Here is a 17146-nt window from a genome sequence, read left to right on the forward strand (position 1 = left end):
TCTTTAACCTGTCTCCTCCCCTTCATCTACACTGATTTAAGTAGATGTAACAAGTGATATCGATAAGGGATTATAGCTTTCACTTGGATTAACCTGGTCTATGTCATGGAAAGTGCAATGTTCTTAATGTTTTGTATACTCAGTGATCCCCTTAGTCTCCATGCAAAGACTCAAAGTAATCACCCTTCTATTCCTTTACATAGGGTAGGGTACTGCGATAATAGAAAGTTTAGGCTATTAGGGAAGAACAGCAGGCGCGGGGGGTATATGAGAAGACGTCATTAGGGAGACTTGCCCCATGGGCCCTGGTCAAAAGTAGTGCACTATAAAGGCCCTCAGAGCCTGCTGCCTAAGATCAGGTCCAAAAGAGCCAGAGGCTGTCACACAGTACATCTTTAATCTTTGTTTGCCCTACCAGCTAAACATTGCCACCAGGTTAACAGACAGTATTTGTTTAGTGACTTGGTTTTAGCGCTTTCTTGTCGAATCTGTCTTGTCTGAAGGTCACTATGTGCAGTTCACACCAATGAGGTAACAATAGAAGCACTTTATCTCAGAGGGTTAGTATAATACCACATTGAAGGGTTGATTTCTCTGCTGGCAATTAAGATTTACTAGAATAAGATTACTAGATTATCAATGTATGTTGTCTCAATAATAATTGACTGTGCACGTGACCTTGTATATGAAAGAACTATGTTTTTGAACAAAGAGCTGCTGGCAAAGGTGGGGGGCATCATGAAACAAAGCATCATTGTAAAGCATCGATTCCTACAGGAAAAACAAACACAGAGGAGTTAAAGAGAGAGTGGCATAGTTGGAGGACATTGTGAAAAATGATGATTACCCTGCATGCATTTGGTCTCTATGTAATTCCCACTATGAGAGGAACTCTTTGACTTTGTTTTTTCACTGTGTGCATGCCTGGAGTGATGCATGAATTATGAATCAAAACAACTGAGCTAGTGAGTGAGACGGCTTCATTCAAGACTAATAATCCTCAATGCCGCCCAGGCAAAAAGGCGTTCTTTTCATGAAGCCATTTAAAAACTATTGAGAACATAACAAGGGACTTGTTTTATGTGGTCCATGTTGCAGTGGCAGTTCAGAGTAGAAAGACCAGAACGAACCCCTCACGTCATTTTCTCTTTTTGTTAACACGTAGAGAGATAATGGGACTACTGCAGCACAAAGGGCCTCTGATTGCAGCGCCCACATACTGCAGGCTGCAGCTCTGTGGTAGCAGAACTGTTGGGCTAGAACAGAAGCTCTGCTCCATTCCCTTTGATTATTTTCTACATGAAAATACATTGTCATCATACATACATACAGTATCAGCACATAGTCACATAGCTCGTCTATATTCTTGAGTCTAGTTATTTTTGGCCACACGGTGCATATCGTAAGTATTCAACCCCATTGGTTTTCTCCACATTTTATTGTGGTGATTAAAATGGATTTAATTGCCATTTTTTTTGTCAACGATCTACACAAAATACTGGAGGACACATTTTTAATAATACTAATACAAAGCCTTCCGTAATTATTGGGACAACATTTTTTTTCTTATTTTGGCTCTTTAGTCCAGCACTTTTGGATTTGAAATGATAGCTTTAATTTGAATGTATTGTCATTCATATTGGGTGAACAGTCCCCATTTTACATAGTCCTCATTTTAGGTGATCAAAACTATTGGGACAAATTCACTTATAAACTCAGCAAAAAAAGAAACGTCCTCTCACTGTCCACTGCATTTATTTTCAGCAAACTTACATGTGTAAATATTTGTATGAACATAACGAGATTCAACAACTGAGACATAAACTGAACAAGTTCGACAGACATGTGACTAATAGAAATGGAATAATGTGTCCCTGAATAAAGGGGGGGGGGGGTCAAAATCAAAAGTAACAGTCAATATCTGGTGTGGCCACTAGCTGCATTAAGTACTGCAGTGCATCTCCTCCTTATGGACTGCACCAGATTTGCCAGTTGCTGTGAGATGTTACCCCACTATTCCACCAAGGAACCTGCAAGTTCCCAGACATTTCTGAGGGGGAATGGCCCAAGCCCTCAACCTCCGATCCAACAGGTCCCAGACGTGCTCAATGGAATTGAGATCCGGGCTCTTCGCTGGCCATGGCAGAACACTGACATTCCTGTCTTGCAGGAAATCACACAGAGAACGAGCAGTATGGCTGGTGGCATTGTCGTGCTGGAGGGTCATGTCAGAATGAGCCTGCAGGAAGTGTACCACATAAGGGAGGAGGATGTCGCAAATGCAACCATCGCCCCTGGTGAGACAAAACCGTGACCCGTCAGCGAAGAGCGCTTTTTGCCAGTCCGGTCTGGTTCAGCGATGGTGGGTTTGTGCCCTTAGGCGACATTGTTGCCGGTGATGTCTGGTGAGTACCTGCCTTACAACAGGCCTACAAGCCCTCAGTCCAACCTCTCTCAGCGTATTGCGGACAGTTTGAGCACTGATGGAGGGATTGTGCATTCCTGGTGTAACTCAGGCAGTTGTTGTTGCCATCTTGAACCTGTCCCCCAGGTGTGATGTTCGGATGTACCGATCCTGTGCAGGTGTTGTTACACGTGGTCTGCCACTGCGAGGACGATCAGCTGTGCGTCCTGTCTCCCTGTAGCGCTGTCTTAGGCGTCTCACAGTACGGACATTGCAATTTATTGCCCCGGCCATCTCCTTGCAGCATGGCTAAGGCACATTCACGCAGATGAGCAGGGACCCTGGGCATCTTTCTTTTGGTGTTTTTCAGAGTCAATAGAAAGGCCTCTTTAGTGTCCTAAGTTTTCATAACGGTGACCTTAATTGCCTACCGTCTGTAAGCATGTTATTAATGAATTGTTTATGGTTCATTGAACAAACATGGAAAACAGTGTTTAAACCTTTTACAATGAAGATCTGTGAATTTATTTGGATTTTTACGAATTATCTTTGTGCATTACAATGTGTATTACAATAGTAAAATAGTAAAAGGTTTTATATTTCATACCATATTCCTAGAGCGCAATGATTACATCAAGTTTGTGACTCTACAAACTTGTTGGATGCATTTTCTGTTTGTTTTGGTTGTTTCAGATTATTTTGTGCCCAAATAGAATTGAATGGTAAATAATTTGTGTCGTTTTGGAGTCACTTTTATTGTAAATAAGAATATACTGTGTTTCTAAACACATCTACATTAATCTGGATGCTACCTTGATTACAGATAAGTCGTGAATGTATCGTGAATATTTATGAGTGAGAAAGTTACAGACAGATAAATATCTGTAATTTCTAAATGGTTCGCCCGATGTGGATGAAAAGACCTTCAAATTAAAGCAGACAAATGGCACATTAACCTTATAGTCATTGTATCAGTCCCCAAAAAATATTCACTGTGCCAACAATCAAGGAGGGCACTGTATATCTTGATTAGATAAGTATTCACCCCCCCCCCAAGTCAATACATATTAGAAACATCTTTGGCAGCGATTACAGCTGTGAATCTTTTTAGGTAAGTCTCTTAGGGGGGATTTCAACCCGAGGTAAGCATGCATAAATGGAATGTAGTTCCCTTTTTATGCACTTTTCTCTCTACCCGTATTCTTACTTTTAACGTAAGCATTTAAAATAGCATGATATTCACCTGCTATTAGTTTGGGCTGGACATTAAAGAAGTGGATGTGTAGTGGATGTGTCTACAGATCCACCGTATTCTGACCTTGACTTAATTCCCTCATAATTCCACCAATTTTACATGCGATGAAGCAATGAATAAGTTCGAGCAACCTGTCGAGGTTTCTGTGTTTTCTGGCTGCCAGGACCACGGACAGCAATGGGAAGTATTCCCAAGAGGCAAGACCAGGGACAGCTCAGGGGAAACTTCCAGACTGCAACAGAACAGCCACATCTGTCTCAAGTTGTAATTCGAGACTAAACTGCAGACAGGTGAAACCACTCAGGGCCTCTACTTAACCGCGCCCTGGGTTTGCTTTCTTTGTCTTTCCTTTGACCCTCAGCAGGTGACGGAGACTATTGGCGAGACTGAGCATATTGTTGCGAAAGAGGTATAACCGAACTGAAGATTTCAACATGAAGTGAAAGCCAAAGACCAGACCTTCCACTGGTGACGACAATATTTACTTTGTTTGTTTGAGTTGTATATATCAGGAACACTGCCAGTACCTGATAAAGAATAAACTGTTAACCCTTCACGTGGACTGGTAGTGTGTGTTTGAATGTGTAAATCCTGCCTTACCAAGATGATGCTGCTGAAACCACCACACAATTCACTGTAATTTAGAAATTGATAAGCTCTATTGATTGATAAGAACTAGGTAAATGAGAGTTGTTTGGATAAGGGGAATTTAAATATAAATTAATTGTTTTAGTCATATGACAGCAAAGTGAAGCATATTAACATATCACCTTTTCCACAGTGAAGTTTATAAAATGCTGACCTTATAACATTTGGAGACCCAAGCTATAGGCTTCTGTAGCCATGCACAAATTATAGTATAGAGCTAAACCTACTGTCGTGGCTTTACTTTCATTAATCTAAGTACTTATTTAACCCACTATAGTTGATTGTTACCCAGTTTAATGGTATCATGTAACAATTAACTCATCTGTAACGGTTTTCTGTAGGCGAAGGAGAGTCGGACCAAAATGCAGCGTGTAGATTGCGATCCATGTTTAATCAAAAAAACGTAAACACGAATCAATACAAAATACTACAAAAACAAGAACGTAATGAACGTAACGAAAACCGAAACAGCCTATACTTATGTAAACTAACACAGCGACAGGAACAATGACACTAAGGACAATCACCCACGAAACACACAAAGAATATGGCTACCTAAATATGGTTCCCAATCAGAGACAACGATAATCACCTGACTCTGATTGAGAACCGCCTCAGGCAGCCATAGACTATGCTATACACCCCACACAACCCCAAGACAAAACACACCACAAATAAACCCATGTCACACCCTGGCCTGACCCAATAAATGAAGATAAACATAATAAATAAAGACCAGGGCGTGACAGAACCCCCCCTAAGGTGCGGACACCCGGACGCACATCAAAACAATAGGGAGGGTCCGGGTGGGCGTCTGTCCATGGTGGCGGCTCCGGCTCCGGCGCGGGACGTGGAACCCACTCTATAAATGTCTTTGTCCCCCCTCCTCGCGTCCTAAGATAGTCCACCTTCTCCGCCGACCATGGCCTTGTAGTCCTCACCCAAAATCCCACTGGACTGAGGGGCAGCTCGGAACTGAGGGGCAGCTCGGGACTGAGGGGCAGCTCGGGACAGAGGGGCAGCTCGGGACAGAGGGGCAGCTCGGGACAAAGGGGTAGCTCGGGACAGAGGGGCAGCTCAGCACTGAGAGGAAGCCCGGCACTGAGAGGAAGCCCAGCACTGAGAGGAAGCCCAGCACTGAGAGGAAGCTCAGCCAGGTATTTGGATCCGGCAGATTCTGGCTGGTTGACAGTTCTGGCAGATCCCGGCTGACTGGCAGATCTGGAAGAGTCTGGTTGACTGGCAGATCTGGAAGAATCTGGTTGACTGGCAGATCTGGAAGAGTCTGGCTGACTGGCAGATCTGGAAGAGTCTGGCTGACTGGCAGATCTGGAAGAGTCTGGCTGACTGGCAGATCTGGAAGAGTCTGGCAGATCTGGAAGAGTCTGGCTGACTGGCAGATCTGGAAGAGTCTGGCTGACTGGCAGATCTGGAAGAATCTGGTTGACTGGCAGATCTGGAAAAGTCTGGCTGACTGGCAGATCTGGAAGAGTCTGGCTGACTGGCAGATCTGGAAGAGTGGCTGACTGGCGGATCTGGAAGAGTCTGGCTGACTGGCGGATCTGGAAGAGTCTGGCTGACTGGCGGATCTGGAAGAGTCTGACTGACTGGCAGATCTGTTAGAGTCTGGCTGACTGACGGATCTGGCTGCTCCATGCTGACTGGCGGCTCTGGCGGCTTCTTGCAAACTGACAGCTCTGGCTGCTCCATACAGACTGGCAGCTCCATGCAGACTGGCAGCTCCATGCAGACTGACAGCTCCTTGCAGACTGACAGCTCCTTGCAGACTGACAGCTCCTTGTAGACTGCCAGTTCCTTGCAGACTGACAGCTCCATGCAGACTGGCAGCTCCGGCTGCTCCATTCAGACTGACAGCTCCATGCAGACTGGCAGCTCCGGCTGTTCCATGAAGACTGACAGCTCTGGCTGCTCCATGTAGACTGACAGCTCTGGCTGCTCCATGTAGACTGACAGCTCTGGCTGCTCCATGCAGACTGACAGCTCTGGCTGCTCCATGTAGACTGACAGCTCTGGCTGCTCCATGCAGACTGACAGCTCGGGCTGCGCTAAACAGGTGGGAGACTCCAGCAGCGCTGTAGAGGAGGAAGGCTCTGGCTGCGCTAAACAGGCGGGAGACTCCAGCAGCGCAGGAGAGGAGGAAGGCTCTGGCTGCGCTAAACAGACAGGAGACTCCGGCAGCGCAGGAGAGGAGAAAGGCTCCGACAGCGCTGGAGAGGCGAGGCGCACTGTCGGCCTGATGCGTGGTGCTGGCACTGGTGGTACTGGGCCGAGGACACGCACAGGAAGCCTGGTGTGGGGAGCTGCCACCGGAGGGCTGGCGTGTGGAGGTGGCACAGGATGGGCTAGACCGTGAAGGCGTACTGGAGATCTTGAGAGCAGTGTTGGCACAGGACGTGCAAGGCTAGGGATGTGCACAGGAGGCCTGGTGCGTGAGGCTGGCACCAACTTCACCAGCCGACTAACACGCACGTCAGGACGAGTATGGAGCGCTGACCCAGGTGCCATCAAATCCCTGACACGTTCCGTCGGGCGAATTCCAAGCAAAAAGCACCAACACAGCAACTCCCTCATTTCTCTCTCCTCCAATTTCCCATTAACTCCTTCACAGTCGCTGCTTCGCTCACCTCCAACACCGGTTCTGGTCTCATCCTTGGCTCCTCACGATAAACAGGGAGAGTGGGCTCAGGTCTGACTCCTGTCTCTGCCACACTCTCCCTGAGCCCCCGCCCCCCAAGAAATTTTTGGGGCTGACTCTCGGGCTTCCATCCGTGTCGCCGCGCTGCCTCCTCATACCAGCGCCTCTCAGCTCTCACCGCCTCTTCTTTGGGGCGGCGATATTCTCCAAGCTGATCCCAAGGTCCTTCTCCGAATAATTCCTCCTCCCGTGTCCATTCCTCTCTTTGCTGCACCTGCCTGTTGACACGCTGCTTGGTCCGTTTGTGGTGGGTGATTCTGTAACGGTTTTCTGTAGGCGAAGGAGAGTCGGACCAAAATGCAGCGTGTAGATTGCGATCCATGTTTAATCAAAAAACGTAAACACGAATCAATACAAAATACTACAAAAACAAGAACGTAATGAACGTAACGAAAACCGAAACAGCCTATACTTATGTAAACTAACACAGCGACAGGAACAAGGACACTAAGGACAATCACCCACGAAACACACAAAGAATATGGCTACCTAAATATGGTTCCCAATCAGAGACAACGATAATCACCTGACTCTGATTGAGAACCGCCTCAGGCAGCCATAGACTATGCTATACACCCCACACAACCCCAAGACGAAACACACCACAAATAAACCCATGTCACACCCTGGCCTGACCCAATAAATGAAGATAAACATAATAAATATAGACCAGGGCGTGACATCATCAGCATTTGGGGCACCACAGATTAAGTTATTTAAAGATTTACCATTTCCCAAATTAAACTCAGGTCTTTACCTATAACGTCCATAAAACTGTCAACATATTAATCATAACCTTATCATTCTGAACAGTCAACCTTTCTTGGATCTGTAAAAACCCTAGCCTTACTCATGATTCAGTACTACACATTGGTTTAACTATTTATTTACTTGTTAACTAAATAATAACACCGAACAAACACACACCTAATACATGAGGAAAAAGTCCCTAGCAGACTAACATGACTGCTTGTTTACCAAAAGAGAGAGGGGTAGAAAGAGACATATTGTTGATACATTTGGAAACTACTCTCACAGTTATCATTTACTTTGCACACGAACCACTGCCCGTTTGGAGTAAGAAATCATGACTGTATTTACGTGTGAATGCCTTCGGTCATTTATCTCTGTAGAAAACCAAGCCTTCTTGGAAAAGGGTTTGGTTGGGTCTCACGAGTAAGGCTCTGATTGTCCATAAAGGTCACAAAGGCGGCCTTTTCGTGACCACAAGAGGTCACAAACAGGCCCCCATTAACATCGACTGGGCTGTAGTGGAGCGGGTCGAGAGTTTCCACATTCACCAACGAACTATCATGGTCCAAACATACTAAGACAATCGTGAAGAGGGCACGACAAAACCTTTTCCTCCTCAGGAGACAAGCTTTGGCATAGGTCCCCAGATCCTCAAAACGTTCTACAGCTGCACCATCGAGAGCATCCTGACCGGTTGTATCACCGACTGGTATGGCAACAGCTCGGCATCTGACCGTAAGGTGCTACAAAGGGTAGTGCGAACGGCCCAGTACTTCACTGGGGCCAAGCTTCCTGCCATTCAGGACCTACTTAACAGGCAGTGTCAGAGGAAAGCCCCAAAAAATTGTCAGAGACTCCAGTCACCCAAGTTATAGACTGTTTTCTCTGGTACCGGAGCGGCAAGTCTAGGACCAAAAGGCTAGGACCAAAACAGCTTCTACCCCCAAAATATAAGACTGCTGAACATATGCATGTATTTACATGGTTTTCTTTAATTGATCCCTAGTATTCTGAATCGTTCTCTCCCTATATTCTAGTGAGTCGGGTGAGAACATTCAAATTAAAAGATACACCAAATTGAAAGTGATGGCTTTAGATAAATGTACTGAATAACCTATTGATTGAAAACTCCACAAGAAAATGTGTTGGCCAGCAATTGGGATGATTTTCATCAGTTGAGTTATTCAGTGCAGGCAAGTGAACCATGCCTGCAAAGCTCGTTACGCACCTGCTTAAGGTAAGTCTGAGAAGTGCGTAGGAAAGGCGTAGATAAGTGCGTAGGAAGGCGAAAGTGCGTAGGAAAGGCGTAAATAAATAAAAATCTGATCTTGTAGATTATTTAGGCAAATATTTGGGTTAGGAAAGCATGTATGAATAATTTATGCACGAAATTTAGTGCACAAAACATTAGGAACACGATCCTAATATTGAGTTGCAACCCCTTTTTCCATCAGATCAGCCTCAATTAGTTGTGCATGGATTCTACAAGGTGTCAATAGTGTTCCACACGAATGCTGGCCCATGTTGACTCCAATGCTTCCCACAGTTGTGTCAAGTTGGCTGGATGTCCTTTGGGAAGTGGACCATTCTTGAAACACACAGGCACCTACTACCATACCCCGTTAAAGCACTTAAATCTTTTGTCTTGCCCATTCACCCTCTGAACGGCACACATACACAATCCATGTCTCAATTGTCTCAAGGCTTAAAAATGCTTCTTTAACCCGTGTCCTCCCCTTCATCTACACCGGTTTAGCAGGTGACATCAATAAGGGGTCATAGCTTTCACATGGTCAGTCTATGTCATGGATAAAAAATAGCGGTTTGATTCATCCTGAAAGTTGTCATATTCAAGTTTAATTCATAGGGGTTGAACAATAATCCTTTAAGTCTACCTAATTCTCACTAATCATATAACTTCACTATTGTCGTTGAGACTGGGGTTTTGCGGGTACTAATTAATGAAGCTGCCAGTTGAGGACTTGTGAGGCGTCTGTTTCTCAAACTGGACACTCTTAACGTACTTGTCCTCTTGCTAAGTTGTGCACCGGGGCCTCCCACTCCTCTTTCTATTCTGGTTAGAGACCGTTTGCACTGTTCTGTGAAGGGAATAGCACACAGCGTTGTATGAGATCTTCAGTTTCTTGGCAATTTCTTGCATGGAATAGCCTTTATTGCTCAGAACAAGAATAGACTGACGAGTTTCGGGAGAGGTCTTTGTTTCTGGCCATTTTGAGCCTGTTATCGAACCCACAAATTCTGATGCTCCAGATACTCAGGTAGTCTAAAGAAGGCCAGTTGTATTACTTCTTTAATCAGGACAACAGTTTTCAGCTGTGCTAACATAATTGCAAAAGGGTTTTCTAATGATCAATTAGCCTTTTAAAATGATAAACTAGGATTAGCTAACAACGTGCCACTGGAACACAGGAGTGACGGTTGCTGATAATGGGCCTCTGTATGCCTATGTAGATATTCCATAAATAATCAGCCGTTTCCAGCTACAACAGTCATTTACAACATTAACAATGTCTCACTGTATTTCTGATCAATTTGATATTATTTTAACCTCTTGAAACTCCCCATCCCGGATCCGGGATTGTGACTAAGCCTCAGGCTCATTAGCATAACGCAACGTTAACGATTTCTGAAAATCGCAAATAAAATTAAAATAATGCGTTTGCTCTCAAGCTTAGCCTTTTCTTAACAACACTGTCATCTCAGATTTTCAAAATATGCTTTTGAACCATAGAAATTGACTAATTTGTGTAAGAGTATGCTAAGCTAGCATAGCATTTTGTGTAGCATGTAGCACGCAACATTTTCACAAAAGCCAGATAACCAAATAAATAAAATCATTTACCTTTGAAGAGCTTCTGATGTTTTCAATGAGGAGACTCCCAGCCACATACCAGATGCGCAGTGTTTCCTGAAAGCGTCTGTGTGTAGGAGAAATCGTTCCGTTTTCTACATTGCGCCTGGCTACCGAAACGAACCGAAAATGCAGTCACCTACAACGTGAAACTTTTTCCGGATTAACTACATAATATCGACCGAAACATGGCAAACGTTGTTTGGAATCAATCCTCAAGGTGTTTTTTCACATATCTCTTCATTGACATGCAGTTCGTGGAAGCTTGCTTCTCTCTCTGTGCCCCATGGAAAAATACTGGCAGGTGACTTTTGCGCACCAATTTCGGCGCAGGACACCGGGCGGACACGTGGTAAATGTGGTCTCTTATGGTCAATCTTCCAATGATCTGCCTACAAATACGTCACAATGCTGCAGACACCTTGGGGAAACGACAGAAAGGGCAGACTCATTCCTCTTGCGTTCACAGCCATATAAGGAGATCATGAAAGACAGAGCCTCAAAAATCCTTGTCATTTCCTGGATGCCAAGTCATCTTGGTTTTGCCTGAAGCTCACGTTAAAGGGCACGCACAGAGAAGATATTTGTATTTCTGGACACGTCAGAGTGTTTTCTTTCGAACAGTAGCAATTATATGCATAGTCGAGCATCTTTTTGTGACAAAATATCTTGTTTAAAACGGGAACGTTTTTCTTCCAAAAATGAAATAGCGCCACCATAGGTGTAAGAGGTTAATGGACAAAATTTTTGCTTTTCCTTCAACAATAAGGAAATGTCTAAGTGACCCCATACTTTTGAACGGTAGTGGGTGTGTATATATAATTCCTAATGAAATATGTGTATGAATAGAAAACAAGGCACTCGAAAACCACAACATGTCAAAGTCAACATACAATACACATTGGGCTCCCAATTGGCACAGTGGTTTAACACACTGCAGTACCTTTTGTCCTTCTGGAAGGTTCTCCCATCTCCACAGAGGAACTCTGGAGCTCTGTCAGAATGACTATCGGGCACTTCTCCCCCGATTGCTCAGTTTGGCCGGGGGGGCAGCTCTTGGTAGAGTCTTCAATTTAAGAATGAAGGCCACTGTGTTCTTGGGGACCTTCAATGCTGCAGACATTTTTTGGTACCCTTCCCCAGATCTGTGCCTCGACATAATCCTGTCTCGGAACTCTACAGGCAATTCCTTCAACCTCATGGCTCGGCTTTTGCTCTGACATGCACTGTCAATAATTTTGCACGCCCAATTTTTCAGTTTTGATTTGTTAAAAAAGAGTGAAATATCCAATAAATGTTGTTCCACTTCATGATTGTGTCCCACTTGTTGTTGATTCTTCACAAAAAAATACAGTTTTATATCTTTATGTTTGAAGCCTGAAATGTGGCAAAAGGTTGCAAAGTTCAAGGGGGCCGAATACTTTCGCAAGGCACTGTATATATCCATAGAAATAAGACAGAAGTTGCTTCTGTTGCCTGTTTGAGTGTTTGCTTAAAAGCCTAATGATTCCATGAGCACCATTCCTCATACAATGGCAAATATATTGGATAAAGCAATTTCACAGATTTGTCTGTTTTAAATATTTGCTATGCCGTAATAAAGGCGTTACAACTTGTTTTCTTGTTAGAAAAGATAAATTACTTGTAATTTGTTTAGTGTTGTTCACACTGCTCCAAACAGGCAGAAAGTAATATTGGGATCTAATAGCACCTGTTTGTCACATAATATGCACACAGCTCTCGCTCCTATACCCTACTTTTTCTTGATCTCCTTGTTATTGTTATTGTTACAATTATTATTATCGTCATCGTTATAAAAGTAAGTAATGTCCTTATCATTAGTAGGCTTTGTATAGTAGCCTTGTATCACCACCATCAAGCTGAAGGCCTAAGAGTGCATCAAGTCTTAATACTGTAACTTACTTTGGCCTATATTTCATTATAGGCTATTGTATCAATCAATCAAGCATTAATTTGTTCATGCCATCACATACATTCATGCTTTGAAATGCAATCAAGCATTTTAGATTTAAAATTAAATAACAAAGGTAGCTTTGAATAATTAGCCTAAACAATAAACAAACCGCAAACGTGTTCTTAGTCTGCCTTAATAAAGATTTTATATATTTTTCCATTAGAAAAGACTCTTTAGTACACATATTTATTTAGTGTTGTTTACACTGTTCCAAATGGTCAGAAAAATATTATAATATTGTAATCTAACAACAATCTTCCCCTTTCCCTCCTGAGCAACCAATAAACATTCTAACAAGTTTCTTTTTCACGTCCTCCTCATCCATTTTGCTGTCGACATGACTGTGTTCAGAGTTTGTTATAACCAATTACTGATGTGATTATGATAGGCTATGGGTCAGGCCCTATTTGTCACATGTGATGCTTACGTGTTTCACATAAAAAGAGCAAGGGTTGAGGGAATAGGGAATGTTCTTCCTAAACAAATGAGTAATTTCGTTAACAGATCTTTTCAGTCAGAAACAAGTAAGAAACTACTTGGCTAAAATTATGTTGCAGCTTCAGCACGGACAGCGCCATTAACAATTGCTGTGCTGGGGTCCCTTTTCGCTGCAGTAGGGAGGAGTGCGAGACAACTTGCGCCCATCACACAGGCACTCACTGTCATTTTTTTCACACAGTGTGACTATCAAGCTCTTTCTTGAGTCATTTGTGTGTCTTAAATATTCAATCAAACAGTTTGCTTAAAGGATCAGACAACCACAGTGCATATGTAGTTGATTTTATTCAAACACAAAAGTTGTGTCTGTCTATATATGGAAAAATAAGTTGAACCAATCGATTGTCCCAAAGAACAGGATGTGTCTCGGTCGAGCAAGATTTTTTTGGTCGGGGACAGCCCTACTACAGCCCCATTGATGTGGATGGGTTGTGCTTGCCTCTCCATTTCCTGTAGTCCATGATCATCTCCTTTGTCTTGAGGGAGAGATTATTGTCCTGGCACCACACTGCCAGGTCTCGGACGTCCTCCATATAGGCTGCCTCATCATCCTACCACCGTCATGTCGTCAGCAAAATTGATGATAGTGTTGGAGTCATGCGCGGCTAAGGATTTACAGGAGGGAGCTAAGCAAACACCCATGAGCGGACCCCATGTTGATGGTCAGCATGGCAAAAGTGTTGTTGCCTACCCTCACCACCTGAGGGCGGCCCGTCTAGTAGTTCAGGATCCAGTTGCAGATGGATATTTTCAGTCCCAGGATCCTGATCTTTGTGATGAGCTTGAAGTGGACCATGGTGTTTCCCAGCGCATCTTGACCAGGGGGTAACGGTTGAGAGGGAAGCTAGCGGGCTTGTTCAGGAGCTAGCGGAGCTTGACAAGGTGCTAGCGGTTGACGGGGTGCTAGCACGGCCTGACCTGGGTCTAGCGGATGAGGAGCTAGCATTGCCAGGGGCTAACAGAAGTTGGAGAGGGGCTAGCATGGCCAGGGCCTAGCAGAGGTTGGAGATGGGCTAGAGTAGCATTGCCAGGAGCTAGCAGAGTTGAGGGGAGCTAGCTCATTGTCAGATGGAGCTAGCATAGGTTGAGGAGCTAGTGTAGCATGGTTAGCGGCTAGCAGAGCTTGAGGATGAGTTAGTGTAGCATCTTGAGCAGGAGCTCGGGGGTGGGGGGGTTAGTGAGGGCTAGCCAGGTAGCTAGATTGACATGTTGCCATTCTAGGAGCAGAGGCTACTTCATCCTCCAAGAGGTTCTGTTGAATGAAGCTGCACACAAGCTCAGGTGACGAGAGGTCAAGTTCTGCTTGGCGGATTCACCTCTCAAGTTTTGGTTTCCTAGCAATCATTTTCCTTCCCCTTGTTGCTGCCTCCTATAGTATTTGATCTGCTTTGGCGTAAGCATCAATCTGAAGGCATTGTGCATGCAATTCTTCCTCCTCCATTTGTCTTTTAATTTCCTCAACTTTATCCCTATTTTGTTTTTCCTCCAGAATACTAGTTTGTTGGTCTTTCAGGGAGGCACGACTGCAAGTGGAGTAATGTCTACTGTCCTGTGACAGAGGCGTGCTCTGTGAAGTTTAAGTCCTTGTCACAATTGAATTTTTACTCTTTGTAGTGCGACTTCATTCAGTATGGGATGCTGGTAGACGCTGACTTTCTATCCCATAGAGTCAGGGGGTGCATATGCCTCTTAAGAGGCACCACCTGCTTTTGGAGACCCCTATGTGCTAGGTGAGACAAGCTTCCAGGAGGAATGGGGTCATCTTGGCGTATTGGTGTACCTGTCCAGCCATGTCCATGGTACTTTGGAGGACATCATTGGGGTTCGAACTCCTGATCTCCATGGGTACTCTGTGATTGCTCGCTCTATCTGTCTCAAAAGGCCATTTAAAATAGATTTGCAGTTGAAATAGAGCCACACAATCCCTTTCAAGAGCCAGGAGTTTTAGAGGAACCATTGTTTTATTTTCAACAAAATGTCCAGCCATGGTTCCTAAAAGGGACAAAAAGGCCAGTAAATTATATTTTATCAACAATATTTAAACCAATAAGCAATTAATATATAAGCAATTCATTTATGGACATGGTGATAAACATGCATAAATAATATTACAAAAAGGTTCTGACGAAATTCCTAAACAAACAAATGCAAGTTATATGTCAAAGAAAAGGTGTACCACCACAACAAAATTGTCATAAGATAAATCAACTACATGAAAGGATAATTGCTTATAAATAGAAACCATTAACATCTTGAGTGTCACGTTTTGACCTTTATTTCCTTTGTTTTGACATTATTTAGTATGGTCAGGGCGTGAGTTGGGGTGGGCAGTCTATGTTTGTTTTTCTATGATTTGGGTATTTCTATGTTTCTGCCTAGTATGGTTCTCAATCAGAGGCAGGTGTCATTAGTTGTCTCTGATTGAGAATCATACTTAGGTAGCCTGGGTTTCACTGTGTGTTGGTGGGTCATTGTTCCTGTCTCTGTGTTAGTTTGCACCAGATAGGCTCAGTCACTTTGGTTTTTCTTTTTTCCTTGTTTTGGAAGAGAAGAGAACGTGAGCCGGGTGCGCCATTCTCCTTGCGGAGATGGTGCAAAATCCATCAACACGGTCGGTCCCTGGGATTGGGCTGGCCAACACGGTTCGGTTTGCTTGGAAGGAAAAGGAGTTGGAGCCTTTAGGACGGGAAACTTTTGGAAGGACAATATTGATGGGGATTCTAAAGCTGACGGTGAAGGACGTGTTTTGTTTCCAAGGCAACTCGTTGGAGGGAGCATACGACGTGGCACTACATACAGAGGAGAAACACGATGATATCCTGAGAAGGGCAAGAGCAGTGGGAGGTGAGAGGCCGATGAGCCACTATGAAATAACAAGCCTGGCGAGGAACAACTTTAGGGTTGTAACTGTCAACATTTCCAACCCAGACGAAGAGGTGAGGGCCTTTCTGGGGAGATACATGGATAACGTCTCCTCAGCAAGGCACCTCAAAGACTCTCTTGGGTTTTGGAATGGGAGGAGAGGCTTCCAGGCCCTCCTCAGGGAGGACCCAAAGGGACATGGTGGCTACCTCCATCCTCCTGCTATGTTCTCCCTGGGGGCTGACAGGGGGATGTTGTTTTATGCACGTCAGCCTCCATTTTGCAGGCGCTGTATGGCCTATGGCCACATCTTCGCCTCGTGCAGCGCAAGAAAATGCAGATTTTGTGGCTCTGGGGAGCACGAGGCGAGGGATTGTGACGAGCCTAAGGCATGCCATGGGTGTGGCTCGTTGGCACACCTGTGGCGGGGGTGTCCGGCTCGTCAGAGGTCATACGCGTCTGTGGCTGGGGGGGGAGCAGGAGCGGGGGATGGGGGAAGAAGAGGAGGGGAAGGAAGAATGCCTCATGACCAGAGTACAGATCCAGAGGGGAGGGTCGCAAGGAAGGAGGAGGAGCACGAAGTGGCGGATGGAAGAGAGAAGGAAACGGAAGGCACGGGAGTAGGAGAACCAGGAAAAGCGGCGGAAGAAGGCAAGCGAGTGGAGGAGCATGAGAGAGAAGAAAGCGAGGGAGGGGTGGTGGAGAAGGAGACGGTGGAAGAGCAAGTGGAGTGGGGGGAAAGTGCCCTGGTGGAAGAAATGAGGGGTATGGTGGAGGAGCTGGCGGGGGGGAGGGTGGTATCTCTCCACTGCCGCCATCACCAAAGAAGAGAATGAAGAGGAGGGTGCGATTGGCCGACAATGAGAGGGAGGGGATGGTCAAGAGAGTGATGGGGGTGGGAGAAACCTCTGGGTTGCTGCTGGTTTCCCCAGGCCCTCAACTTCTTGTCAGGATTTGGCCAGGGTTGTTCCGGGTTTTGGTCAGTAGATGTCCCCATTGTGCTTTTTGTCCCTATGTTTTTCCCTTGATCCCCATTATTATTTGCACCTGTGTCTCGTTTCCCCTGATTGTATTTAAACCCTTTGTTTCCCTCAGTTCTGTGCTCTGTGTTTGTATGTTAGCACCCTGCCCTAGTGTTCTGTGTACTCTTGTCGATTCCGGGT

The 17146-nt window shown here is 44.9% G+C and overlaps 1 protein-coding gene across 5 annotated transcripts in view; it reads left to right on the forward strand.

Moving 5' to 3' along the window:
- si:dkey-220o5.5 (actin filament-associated protein 1-like 2) overlaps nucleotides 1-17146 on the forward strand; it is a 123601-nt gene that overhangs the window by 36069 nt on the left and 70386 nt on the right. Inside the window, exons 1-2 of one of the 5 annotated variants that reach the window (XM_064974267.1) lie at nucleotides 2143-2405; nucleotides 4021-4127. The exons of 1 other annotated variant lie outside the window; for it this stretch is intronic. The gene's annotated coding sequence lies outside the window, so the exon portion shown is untranslated. Of the gene's footprint in view, nucleotides 1-2142; nucleotides 2406-4020; nucleotides 4128-17146 lie in introns of those variants that run through there. 3 more of the 5 variants (XM_064974276.1, XM_064974252.1, XM_064974260.1) reach the window with 3 other exon arrangements.

Source organism: Oncorhynchus masou, chromosome 1 (assembly GCF_036934945.1).
Source record: "Oncorhynchus masou masou isolate Uvic2021 chromosome 1, UVic_Omas_1.1, whole genome shotgun sequence".
NCBI classification, from domain to species: Eukaryota; Metazoa; Chordata; class Actinopteri; order Salmoniformes; family Salmonidae; genus Oncorhynchus; species Oncorhynchus masou.